We start from the raw sequence: 12,833 nt of genomic DNA on the forward strand, positions 1-12,833 counted from the left end.
CGGAAGGCCTGGGATGGAGGCTTCATCTGAAACCCCTGGACATGAGGCCGGAGCTCTTGCTTGGGGGGAGACAGAGCCAAGAGGTAGGTATGGTCAGAAGGGCCTGCAGCTGCCAGGCAAGGAGTGGTTCTGCTCTGGGGAGAGAAACAGGCAAGGGGGACAGCAAGGGAGAAGTCAGGCTGACCAAAGGAGGCTTCCTTCAGGGGAGGACCGAGGGCGCTGTGGGCTGCCTGGGTGAGGAGCCTTGCGGACTCCGACATCAGCTGCAGGAAAGGCTGCTGGTTCAACCAAAGAGCTCTAGGCTCTGGGGTCAGCCAGCCCTGGGTTGGAATCCTAGCTCAGCCTGTCGCTAACTGCGTGACCCTCGGTTACTTCGTCCTGAGCCTCCTTTGGCATCTGAGAATCAGTACCGCCCTTCAGCAGAGCCTGTAGATTCGGGAAACAGCGAACAGAGGCGCTGAGACCCGAGGCCCTGGAGTTCACCCTGGAGAGGAGGGTGCACTCTCCCCCTCCTCTCCTTTCCCCCCAAGCAGGGCTGGGCTGGGCACAGCTTCCTACCTGCAGAGACATATGAGGGGACAGGAGGGGCAGGCGCCCTGGGAAGACCAGCTGTTTTACCCTTGAACCTTGTCTAAGGCATTTAACTGAGACTTTTGAAACTTTTTCTTAGGGGAAAAAAATTACTAACTCTAAAGCCTCCTTGTTCTCTCTCTGGGGGGAGGAAAAGTCTTAAAATTAGCCTTTGGGGCACAGGCTCCTCTTGCTTTGGGAGAAACACTTCTATGAGCCTTGGCTGACCAGGGGTTAGACCAGATCGTATTCTGCAGAGGACCAGGGCAGCCACAGGTGCACAGATGGGAATTTTGCTGCATGGCATTTTCTTTAGGAACAGACCTCCATCCTACCCCACTTGACATATAGATATGGATTGCACTCCTTTGAAAATTGTTTGTTCTTAGGAAAAGAGTATTTACATATGTGTGTGAGTGTGTGCATGTGCACGTGTGTGTGCACAGTGGAGTGCCTTCTGTACAGGGGTCAGGCCCATATTTTCAGGCAAGACGCTAAGGCGTATCTTCATTTCCTGTTGGTGACAGAAGCCTTCAGGACTGTTGGGAGTGCTGAGCACCCCTGGACTATTATGCTGAGACTTGTGGTGTCATTCCAGAGGGTGAGGGAAACCTCAGGCTTTAGTCACATATGGCTGCAGACACCTGGATTTTCCTAGCTTGTCCTGGGAAGAGTAGTTTTGTTTCTGGAAGCAGCCATCCAGTCCCTCAGCCAGTCATCCTAGAAAAGGGCAAATCTATAGGCAGAGAATGTGGATCCAAAGCAGAGAGGTTAGAGGCTCTACCTCTGTATCTGGGGAAGAGAAGAAAGGGCAGATACCCAGGAGAGTGAAAGAAGCTAGCAGCAGGGCTGAGGGTGGGACTTTGGCGAGGCCTGCCCAGGAGCAGTCATCATTAGCTTCCAGGTTCAAGTGTTTTTCTCCAACCTTGCGGTTCCCTCCTGCTGTCAACAAGTTTCCATTAAACCAGAAAGCAAGGAGGCACTTAAAGAATGAGACACTAGCACCATTACTGCCTAGTCTTTGCTGTGGGACATTAAAGAGCAACCAGTGTCCATCCTTGGGACAGACCCACAGAGCTGCCGATGGCCCTCCCCACACTGCCTCAGTCTCGTGGCTTGTGAGACGGTACAGTATCATTTCCAGGGAGGCTAGCAGCAACAGGAGAGAGGGCTATGTGGAGCAGCAAGGGACTGTCAGGAGCCATATAACAATGTAGTCAAGGCTCAAGCATTGATGGATGGGGGAGCAGGCAGCGATAGTCCCCCTTATTCCCCAACACTGGAGGGGAACAAACCTTGAAGGCTGGAGCCTAGATCCCATACCATAAAGTTATAGATTAGTCACCCACAACCTACTTAGTATATTGATTGGGACTCCTGCATTATAAGGGAACTGATTCATACTAGCTTTAAACAAAAAGAAACATGTTGGCTCATATTACCAAGAAATTCAAGGGATCTGGGCACGGCTAGATCTAATAGTGTCTTGGGACCCTATGTCTCTCTATCTCTCAGATCCACTGGCCTCTGCTTGACTTCATTCCCCAACCGGATCTTACTCAGCGGTGGTGAGATGGCTCCCAGCAGCTCCGGGTTTACTTGGTCTGAGAAGTTGTAACTCCAGATACCGATCTGTTTCAGGGTCCATGATATAACTTCCAAACAGATGTAAACTCATGGTTTTTAATATAAAGAGAGTGTGTCCCCAGTCACAAGGAGCACATCTAGAGCATAGAGCTTGGTTTCTTAAATGTACTCTATAAAATGGACTTAGAACTCCATGGAGAAATGGCTGATTCCAAGACCAAGGCTGGGAAAGTACAAGATGAACCTAAAACATCTTATTAAACCAGAAAGCAAGGAGGCACTTAAAGACTGAGGGGGACAGGGCAAAAAGAACCAGCAGCTGACTGGAAGCTCCCACTGGCCTAACCTGAGATCATCTGAGCATCAAAATAAATAATGAGAGTAAGATGTTATAACCCTTAGATAAAACAGAAAGCAATGAATCCATAGCGATGTAAACAAATAATGAGAAATGGGATATTTACATTGTCACAAAATGCTTATTAATTACAAAGAGGAAAAGAGTAACTTCACAGTGGAGAGATGTGGCCAACAACACCTTGATTAAGTGACAAAGTGAACATCACCAAAATGGGACAAGTCAAAATTGCACCACCTGAGAGGATGCCATAAAAAGAATACCACTGCCTGCGTGTAATATTCCTGCCAAGGATGCATAATCTGAATCTAATCATAAGGGCACATCAGACACACCCAGATTGAGGAACAGTTTATAAAACAACTGGCTGGTAATCTACATAGGGGTCAAGGTCACAGTAGTTGAGGAAAGATGAAGGAACTGTTCCAGATTGAAGGGACTAAAGTGTCATGAAAAGTAAATACAAGTGAAGTGTGGCTCTGAACTGATTCTTTTCCTCTAAAGGGCATTATTGGCATGCTTGGTGAAACTTGAATGGGATCTGTGGAGTCAATGGTAGTGAGGAATCAGCATTAATTTCCTGGTTTTGATAGTTGATGTAGAAGAATGTCCTTACATGTAGGAAATATGCACTGAAGTGTACATGGAGAGTACATGAAGTGTACATGATAGAGCAATGTATCATCAACTTATTCTCAAATGGTTCAGGGGAATAAAAGGTTCTTTGTATGGTACTTGTAACTTTCTATAAATCTAAAGTTGTTCCCTGCCCCCAGAATTTTTGTATACCCCAAAAAAGATTCTCATTAGCCCTGTTTATGACGTATATCTGCTCTAGAACAATGACTGCAGCCGAGGGCTGGAGGGCCTCTGGTCAGCCAGTTTGGGTGGTGTGCCCGCTTCTGACACAGGGAACCTGGGTGGGCAGCTGTAATAACAGCCTACCAGGATCAGATGGACAGAAAAACAGTTGATTTCCTAAGGAGAGGATTCAAGATAGACAAAAGAAGGTAACATATCTACTGCATTCAGGATACACTATCATCACTAACTTCTGGGGAACAATTCAGTCATTTAAAATCTTGTAACCTTTGATGCAGTAAATCCACTCTTTGTTAACCTATTTTAAGCAAGTAATTCCAACATGGAGGGACGGAAGCTTTATATTCAGAGATGTTGGTTCCAGTGTTATCTGAGGTACTGAAATACTAAAAGCCACGTAGGGTCCCAGTATGGGAGAAAGGCTGAAGAAGGCTGGTCCATGGCTGGGTGGCTGGCCAGCCCTGAGGCCTTTTGCACAGTCAGTGGGCTTCAGGATGTCCTGGCTGTAGATCCCCACATTTCCCCCTTCAGGTGAGACCATCTTAGTCCCCCCACTGGTCTGAGCGTCACTCAGCATCTCCTGGCATGAGGCACTTGATGCCTTCTCACCTTCCCTACTGCTTCTTCTGGGCCCAGGTGCCTCTCCAGGTGAAATCGATGGCAAGGTGCCCGGGGTGTGGGCCCTCCGTGGTCAGCCACTCAGGCTGGAGCCGACAGCCTGTGACTGTGATAAAAACAAGATACTCTCATTCTAATCATGATAATGACAAAGATTATGAAAATTATAAAATTCATTGGGTTTGAAACATAGCAGGCACTGTTCTAAGGACTTTCCATGTGCTAATTCATTCAATCCTCACCCTATCTCTACAAAGCAGGTACCACTATTATCCACTTTTTTCAGATGAGGAAACTGAGGCACCACATTGCTAGAAAGAAGTCTGGCATCTTAGAAACACATACAGGTCATTAATTGAGCTCCTTCTCTAGGAAGTTCTCCTGGACTGACTCAGCTATTCTTTCTCATCTTCTGGCACCTTCTTTGACCTATCTTTTCAAATATGGATTGAGGGCAAGTTGGCCAGGCACTGTGATAGGCACTTGGATACAGAAATCAAAGATAACAGGTTCTGGCCTCAATGACTCACAATCTGAAAGGGAATAGGGACATGAAGACAGTAAGTATAGCCCAGGAGCTGCTAGAAATTGAGGTTTGGACAAAGGGCTGTGCAAGGACAAATCAGAGCTCTCAGCCTGCACTGGGAGCTAGGAAGACATGAACAAAGAGGAGCTGAATAAAAGGACTCTGCTAAAGGGGCACCACGTGGGCAGAGGTGCAGTGCTATGGACTGAAGGTCTATGTCCCCATTAAAATTCATATGTTGGAATCGTAGCCCTCAATGTGATGGTATTATGATGTGGGATCTTCAGTGGGTAACTAGGGTAAGATGAGTCCACGAGAGCAGAGCACTCATGAATGGGACTAGGGCTCTTTGGAGTCAGGAGAGGGCTTGCTTCTCTCTGTTCTACACCCTGTGAGAATACAAGAAGACAGCCATCTACAAACCAGGAAGTGGGTTCTTCCCAGTCATGGAATCCGCTGACACCTTAATCTTTCTCAGTCTCCAGAATTATGAGAAATAAATGTTTGCTGCTTAAGCTATCCAATGTATGGTGTTTTTGTTGAAGTAACCCAAATGGACTAAGGCGTAAGGCATTGTGCAAAAAAGCTTGGCAGCTCTTCAGTACCATCTCAAGAGATTTGGTTGAGTCAATGAAGTCCAAAGGAATATCCAAATGTTTTTACTTCACAGAAATGGTTTTGTATTGGATTTTATTGTATACCAAAAAAAAAAAAAAATCCTCACTTTGGGCCTGGAACGCAATTTGTACCATAGGAATTTTAGGTTATTTTGGAAAAAATGTCACTAGGGAATGACCTATATGCATTCCTTTTTTGCTGGCTTGCAGGTTCCTCAGGAAGAAGGACTGTGGGCATGCAGTGGTCTGATTTCCTCAGCAGGATACGACTGGGAAGGGCTGGATCACAGTGGAAACAAGGTGCAGTGGAGAGGAAACTGGAAAGGAGAATCATAACTCCCCCACCTATGAGCTGTGAAACCCTGGGAAGCATTGGAAGTGCTCAGGCTGCAGGGAAATGAAACCAGGGAGGAGTAAAGAGCATTAGAAATAGCAAATCCCTGGGTAACCATAAAAAGACAGTTTTTCCTCTTAATTTCTTTAAAAAGATATGATTTAAAGAGAAAATTATCATGTTACCTTGTAGAGTATATAAAGTATGTAGATGTGATACAACACTTACAGCATAAAGGACAGGAAGGTGGTGAATGATGGTAAGGGTAAATAGTTGGAAATGTGAAATGGTGCAATAGTAACTCGAAGCAGACTGAAAAAGTAAGGATATTGTCTTAGTCCTTTAGGGCAGCTGTAATAAAATACCAGAGATTGGGTGGCTTATAAACAGCACAAATGTATTTCTCAATTTTGGAGGCTGGGAAGTCCAAGATCAAGGTGTTGGCAGACTCAGTGTCTGGTGAGGGCCTGCTTTCTGGGTCATGCTGGTGCCTTCTAGATGGAACCTCATGCGGTGAAAGGGGCTAGGGGTCTCGGAGCCTCTTTTATAAAGGCTCTGTCCTTGTGACCTGATCATCTCCCGAAGTCCCCACCTGCTCATACCATCACCTTGGGGGTAAAGATTTCAACACAGGAATCGGCAGGATGCTGGGGGGAGGAGGTGGAGGGGACACACAAATACTCAGTTCATAGCAGATATGGATTGTAACCCCCTAGAGAAACCACTAAAAATATGCAGAACAACAGATAAATTAAAATGAAATTCTACATAAATTCAAATAAATCAATCAATTATACTTCAATTAAAAAAACACACTAATAAATAAATCAAAAGAAGGTGGGCTGGAGGCTTCCTCACCTGTAAGTGCAGATCACATAGTCATGTGGCACATAGGGTGCTGAGCTGTCATGAGATTAAGAGAGACTCCAGTGGCTGCTGGGCCTCTGAATAAGGCTGGTGGAGGAAGGGGAGGAGGAGAGGCGGGGCAGCTTCACCCTCAGCCCCGCAGGAGTGGGCTGATGTTGGCCAGTCACAGTGGACGGGCACTCTACGCATCCAGATGACCTCAGAGACCCAGGCTTGACCCTGCCTGCCTGGCTCCCACAGTGTAGAAGGTCCCTTCCCACAGCCCTCTGTTTCAGCCCTCCTTTCCTTGCCTGGCAGCAGTTGGGGCCAAGATCAGAAACATTCCAGAGATACCCTGGCAAAAAACTCCACAGGATCCCAGCCTGCCTACAAGTGGGAGTTAACGAGAAGTCAAGGATGAGCCCCTGTGTCTGCCTGCAGACACCTGGTGGCGGCTGGTGCTGTGAGCAGAGCCTCCCAAGGCCTCGTGGAGCTGCTGGCTCTGCAGGCCTCACCAGGCTGGAGCCAAGCCATGTTCAGCTGAAGGACAGGAAGCCCCTTTCCCTCAAGTGTGTGCTGGACTTCTCACCAGACCCCAAAACAGGACTACTTGGGCCCCCATATAGCTCATAAAGTCAGTGGGAGAAACAGCCCCTTTGGCCTCCACCTGCAGACCCACTCCAGGATTTCCCAGTCTGCCTGAGACCCGGCTGGGGAGCCTTGTCTCAGCGCGCCCAGGACTCTTGGTTTTGGCATTCAGAGTCCTGTGTCCCAGTGAACTCCGTTTTTTGCAAACTGGGACCGTTGGTCACTGTATGACAGAAGACACCGGAAGGAGAGAGCCCAGGGCATGATGGGGGTTATCATGGACCCCCATGGAGTCCCCTCTAAGGGCTTAGAGCTCGGGGGGTTGGAGCTTTGGTTCAGGCCTCTGATGGGTTATGAATTTTGAAGAGAGGCCTGAGAAACCCAATATTGACTTGTTTCTTTAGGGAACTTTGTTCTAGATTCCAAATAACCACCCTTCCCATGACCTGTGGAATAAACTAGAGGAGGCTCAAACATGAAGAGTTTCACAAGAAAAAAAAAACAACTTGAGAACTAGGAAGGATCTCAAACATTGAATTTTCACTGTGTCCACACATTTAACAGATGAGAAAGACAAGGCTAATAGTTAAGAAAATGGGATTGGGATGGGGAGGATTAAAAAAAATGGGCTTTGAAGTCAGGCAGCTAAGGGTTAAATCCTGGCTGTGTCACAGAGGGGAGTCACTCCGGGTGGTGGGCAACTTTCTCAATGATTGTCATTTCCTCTAGTTACAGGGAGCTCATTACCTCTCCCTGCAGCCTCTGCTCCTGCTGGGCAGTCTCCTTGATAGGAAGTTCTTCCCTGATTGAAGCCTGTCCTTCCTCAGTTTCACTTCTTCCCTGAGGTTCTTGTCACACAGAAAAGACTGAGTGCCTTGTCCTCACGACAACCTTCAAGTGTTTGAAGACTGTGTTTATCACCTCCCGCACTCCACCCCCTCCCCATCTTCTTTCCTCCCAGGCAAGTGCCCCAGCCAACGCCTAAAATTTACTGACAATCACTATGAAGAAATCTGGGCTCAGAGAGGTAAGATTACCTGCCCAAGTTCACACATCTGAGTGAACAAACATTTGTCTGAACCCAGGATTGTCAGGTCTTTCTGTGGTTCCATATGCTCAGCACCCCTTTGTTAACTCTCTCTGCCCCTGTATGTTTCTGAGGGTTGTTGTTTACAAATTACCACAAACTTGGCAACTTAAAACAACAGAAATTGATTCTCATAGTTCCAGAGGCTGGAAGTTGGACCTCAAGGTGTCAACGGACCCTGCTCTCTTTGAAAGCCCTGGGGAACAATCCCTCCTTCCTCTTCCCAGCTTGAGGTGGTCGCTGGCAGTCCTCTCCAGTCTCAGCCTCCCTCTTCACATGGCCTTTGCTCTATATCTGTGTGTTCACATGGTCTTCCCTCTGTGATGTCTTGGCACCCAAATTTCTTCTTACAAGGATACCAGCCACTGAATGTAGAGACCAACCGAATCCAGTATAACCTCATCCTAACTTAATTACATCAGCAAAATCCTATTTCTAAATGAAGTCACATTCAGTGAGGGTACCAGGGTCAGGACTTAAGACATACCTTTTGGGAAGTTGGACCCACAGCAACCCCGATACCAACTGTAGTAGAAACTAATTCAGCAGGAGGAAGCTGAACAGAAACTGCTGCACATGGGGTGTAGACTGTTCATGCAGAGTGTGATGGAGGGCTGGGCCAGGCCCGAGGAGAAGGCCCGACTGTCCCAGACACAGGGACAGAGCCCCAAAGGGAGCCTGGTTTGTGCTCTATCACCAGACTGTCTGTGCTTTTCCTGGCTGCCGCTGGCTGTCCTTAGCCAGCAGGAGGGCTCACGGCACAGCCAGAGGAGGGAGCCCAGGAGAGAGGCTGGCAGATTCCAGGCCTGTCCTAACCACTTGCAGTGAACCAGGCAGGTCACAGCATTGCTCTGTAAGACACTCTGGATCCCAGCGCAGCCAGACTGACCCCATCCTTAAAGCAGCAATTCAGTCTAGAGCTGAAGGACTCTTGGCAGGGGCTGGAAGTGGGAGGGAGAGGAGTTTTTCTTAGAAGAAAAGAAATAGAAGAAGCCTCCCAGGGCAAAGAGTGCAGGGTTTTCCTTTTGCAGAGCCACTGACCACAGCCCAGTGGGTGGGAAGGACAGCCCGATGCCTTAAGATTTAAAAGGAACGTCTCTGAGTAGGGACTCCAGGCTCCTTCCTGTGTCTAAGGCTATCCCTTGGATGGGGTAGCCTTGTGGCAAGAGCACCTGAGGCCAGGCAGACAGGGATTCAAGTCTTAGCTCCACCAGGTTATGGGCACTGTGGCTTCGGCACACTTAATCTCTCTGTGTGCCCGTGTCCCTACCTCTATAAAGCAGAGAGGCTGGTAAATGTTTATTGTCCACCCCTCCGGCTTCCATTCCCTCTTCTTATAGCAGTACCCCTCCATTGTCACTTAGAAGGCCCACCCCTCCCCTGCTCCCAGTCTGAGAGGTCTGGGGAGACCCAATCCTCATCTGGGGGTATATCTGGTAGGCACCTCCACCACTGGGACATTGCCCTTCTCTGGTAGAGCAAGAGACTCGGGGACAGACCAGTGACCAAGCTGGTTATCAGGGTGCATGGCTGGGCTTTTGCAGGAGCTTCTGGGAAAGAGGTTTGTGCTCTTGCACTTGAGCCCTTGGGGTGCAGACCTGCGGCAGTATGGAGACCATGAAAGGAGGCCCCAGGGATGCTGGGGCGGCCGCCTTGCAGAGGAAGAACGAAGAATCCAGGCAGTGTGGCCCAGGGAAAATGTCTGAGCCAGAACCCAGCCACGCCTGAAGCCAGATCTGTCCCCTTGACTTTTCCATCCCACAACCCAGTCTGTTCTCTTTTTCACTCAGGCCTATTTGAGTTGGATCCTGTGTTACTTGGAACAAAAATGCCCTAATCAACCCAGATTAATAATACACAATTCAGCAGGTTATGGTAGGGCTCAGCAGAGTTAGATCCTTAGATTATGAGCCTTTTGAGGACAAGCACTGTCTTGTTCATATGCGTGTGCTCAGTAGCTGATCCGCAGCAGATAGTCAAATGTTTGTGGAACATTTAAATGTGTTTAAATGATTCTTAATGAATGTTTATTATTATTATTCCAGCAAAGTCAATCTCATCTTGTTCCATATTGCCCTTCTCCTCAAATTGGATAGTGAATCAACCATCCACTCCTTGTCCCCACCCCCACAGCTGATTAAATAAGTGAGCACTATCTGGCTGCCTAGAATGTTCCAGGGTTGGGCAGTAGAAGTTCAGAATGACACATAGAAACTGCTTTCATGAAGTCCCAGCAGTTATAAATAGAGTGTGATAAGGTTACCATAGAGATGAATATAAGTTCTGTGGGGACACAGAGAAGGAGCAGCGAACCCTGACACAGAGAATTAGGGCTCTCCAAGGGAGTGTTTGTGGTGAGGCTGAAGGCTGAGGAGGAGATAGTGTGGTAACTGGGGTGGAAGAGGAAACACCCTCTGCAAAAGCAAGCAGCTATTTGAGGAACCCGGGTCAGCATGGGTGGAGAGGAGTGGGCCTGGGGATATGGCACTGATGGGGCTGGAAGGATGGAGGCCGAGGCCCTCACAAGTCATCCTGAGGACTGCACGTGGGCCTGAAGCAGAGGGAAGACACTGAAGGGGTGGGAGCCAGGGCATCGCATACTCAGGCGGGCATTTGGGAGCACTCTCCTTCGCTGCAGTGTGAGGGATGGTGCTGTAGACCAAATGTCTGTGTCCCCCCAAACTCATCTGGTGAAATCCTAATGTGATGATATTTGGAAATGGGACCTTTGGGAGGTGATCAGGTCATGAGGGCAGAGTTTTCATGAATAAGATTAGTCCCTCACAAAGAAGACCCCAGAGAGCTCCCTGGTCCCTTCCACAAGTGAGGACACACTAAGAGTGTGGCTGTCCGTGGGACAGGAAGCAGGCCCTCACCAGACGCTGAATCTGCCAGCACCTTGATATCGGACTTCCCAGCCTCCAAAACCGTGAGAGGTGAATTTCTTGTTTACAAGCCACCAGTCTCTGGTGTTTAGTTACAGCAGCCTGAAGGACTGAGACAGAAGGGTTGAGGAGGTGGTGTGCCAGAAGTATGGCAGTGGTCCAGGGGGGCTGCTGGTAGCCTGGGGCCAAGAAGAGGCAAAGGGATGGAAAGAAGTGGGATTGTTACAGGAACCGTGGGAACTACAAACAAGGAGCCGGACACGGGGACATGTGGTGAGCAGCAGTATTAGTGCCGGCAGGGGCTCAGTGGATTCCTATCCAAAGGCTGAGCCCCGAGCACAGCAGGGCCATGCCTTTCATACACCCACTACAAGGTTAGGGGGAAGTCAGCACCCAGGAACCATTGCAGTGGCAGCCATTAGGTCATTATAGGTGTATTCACGATGCTAGTTATATTTTAATCTATCTCTGTAAAGGTTACCTGGATACCGTATTACAAACTAATGGGCTTCCGTGACTATGGTGAAGCAGCTTTTCCACACCACTGAGTCCCGGTGGGGGGGAATACATTGTTACATTGTTTCACTCTCAAGCACCCAAGCACCCTGTGATTCCTCTACATTCCTGAAGCCTCAACAGAAACTTTATGTCCTTGGCTTCCTTGGCCTCCTACCACAGGATGATTTCAGGGTTGTTTGGAAGGCAAAACACTGATGGAGAAGAAGTTGGGAAAGAGGGAAGTGGAAGTCAAAGGGCGGCTGGGAGAACCATGTGGCTGTTCCCTGAGAAAGGCATGGACGGGGAAAGCAAGCATGGGCCTCCTCCTCCTCCTCCCACCGCTAAGAAAGCTCGGACTCAGTCCCTGGGCTTTGGGGGTAGGCAGAAGACTGCCGTAGCCCCAGCTGGATTTCCGTGGAATGTGCTCAAGTTGGGAGGTGGGGAGAAAGGAGGCCTGACATGCAAGAACAAAGAGAGCATAGAGACACATGCAGAAAAACAGAAGGTCAGAGACACTTAAGGAAACAAGCTTTTAAACATTTTGCTGCATTATCAGAATAATTCCCGTATTTATGTCCAAGGACTTCCATCACAAATTACCACAATCGTGACAGCTTGAAACAAGAGAAATTTATTCTCTCACAGTGCTGGAGGCCAGAAGCTTGGAGTCAGGGTGTTGGCAGTGCCTCGCTCCCTCCAAAGCCTCTAGGGGAGAATCCTTCCTGGCATCTTCCAGCTGTGGTGGTTCCAGATGCTCCTTGGCTTGTGGCTGTGTGGCTCCGATCTCAGCTTCCATTGTCACAGAACTTCATATGGCTCTTCTGTTTATGTCTCTCTCCTCTATGTGTCTCTTGCAAGGACACTTGTCATTGCATTTAGGTCCCAGGTGAATAATCCAGGTCGATCTCATCTTCAGACGCTTAACTACTCTGCAAAGACCCCTTTCCAAATCAGGTCTCACATTCACAGGTCCCAGGGGTTGGGTGTGGACATATCTTTTTGGGGGGCCCACCATTTAACCCACTACATTTCCTTTTAGCATCTTTTCAGTGGACAATGGTGAAGATTTCAATCACTTATTTTTTTGTGACAGCTTTATTGAGATTTAATTTATACACCATAGAATTCAACACCTTTAAAGTGTGTAATTCAATGGTTTTTAGTATATTCACAGAGTTACGCAACTGTCACAACTGTGAAACATTTTCATCATCCCCCATTACAACAGTTTAGTACCCATTAGCTGTCACCCTCAATCCCCCCATCTCCCACAGCCCTAGGCAACTACTATTCTATTTCTGTCTCTATAGATTTGCCAATGTTTTCAAGATTCATCCATGTGGTGGTATGTTTCAGTATTTCATAAGGATAAATAATATTCCATTATATTATATCACACTTTGCTTTTCCATTCATCAGTTGATGGACACCTGAGTTGTTTCCACCTTTTGGCTTTTATGCACAATGCTGACACAAGGTTCTGGATGGACATTTGTT

Source organism: Manis javanica, chromosome 4, assembly GCF_040802235.1.
Source record: "Manis javanica isolate MJ-LG chromosome 4, MJ_LKY, whole genome shotgun sequence".
Lineage (NCBI taxonomy): Eukaryota > Metazoa > Chordata > Mammalia > Pholidota > Manidae > Manis > Manis javanica.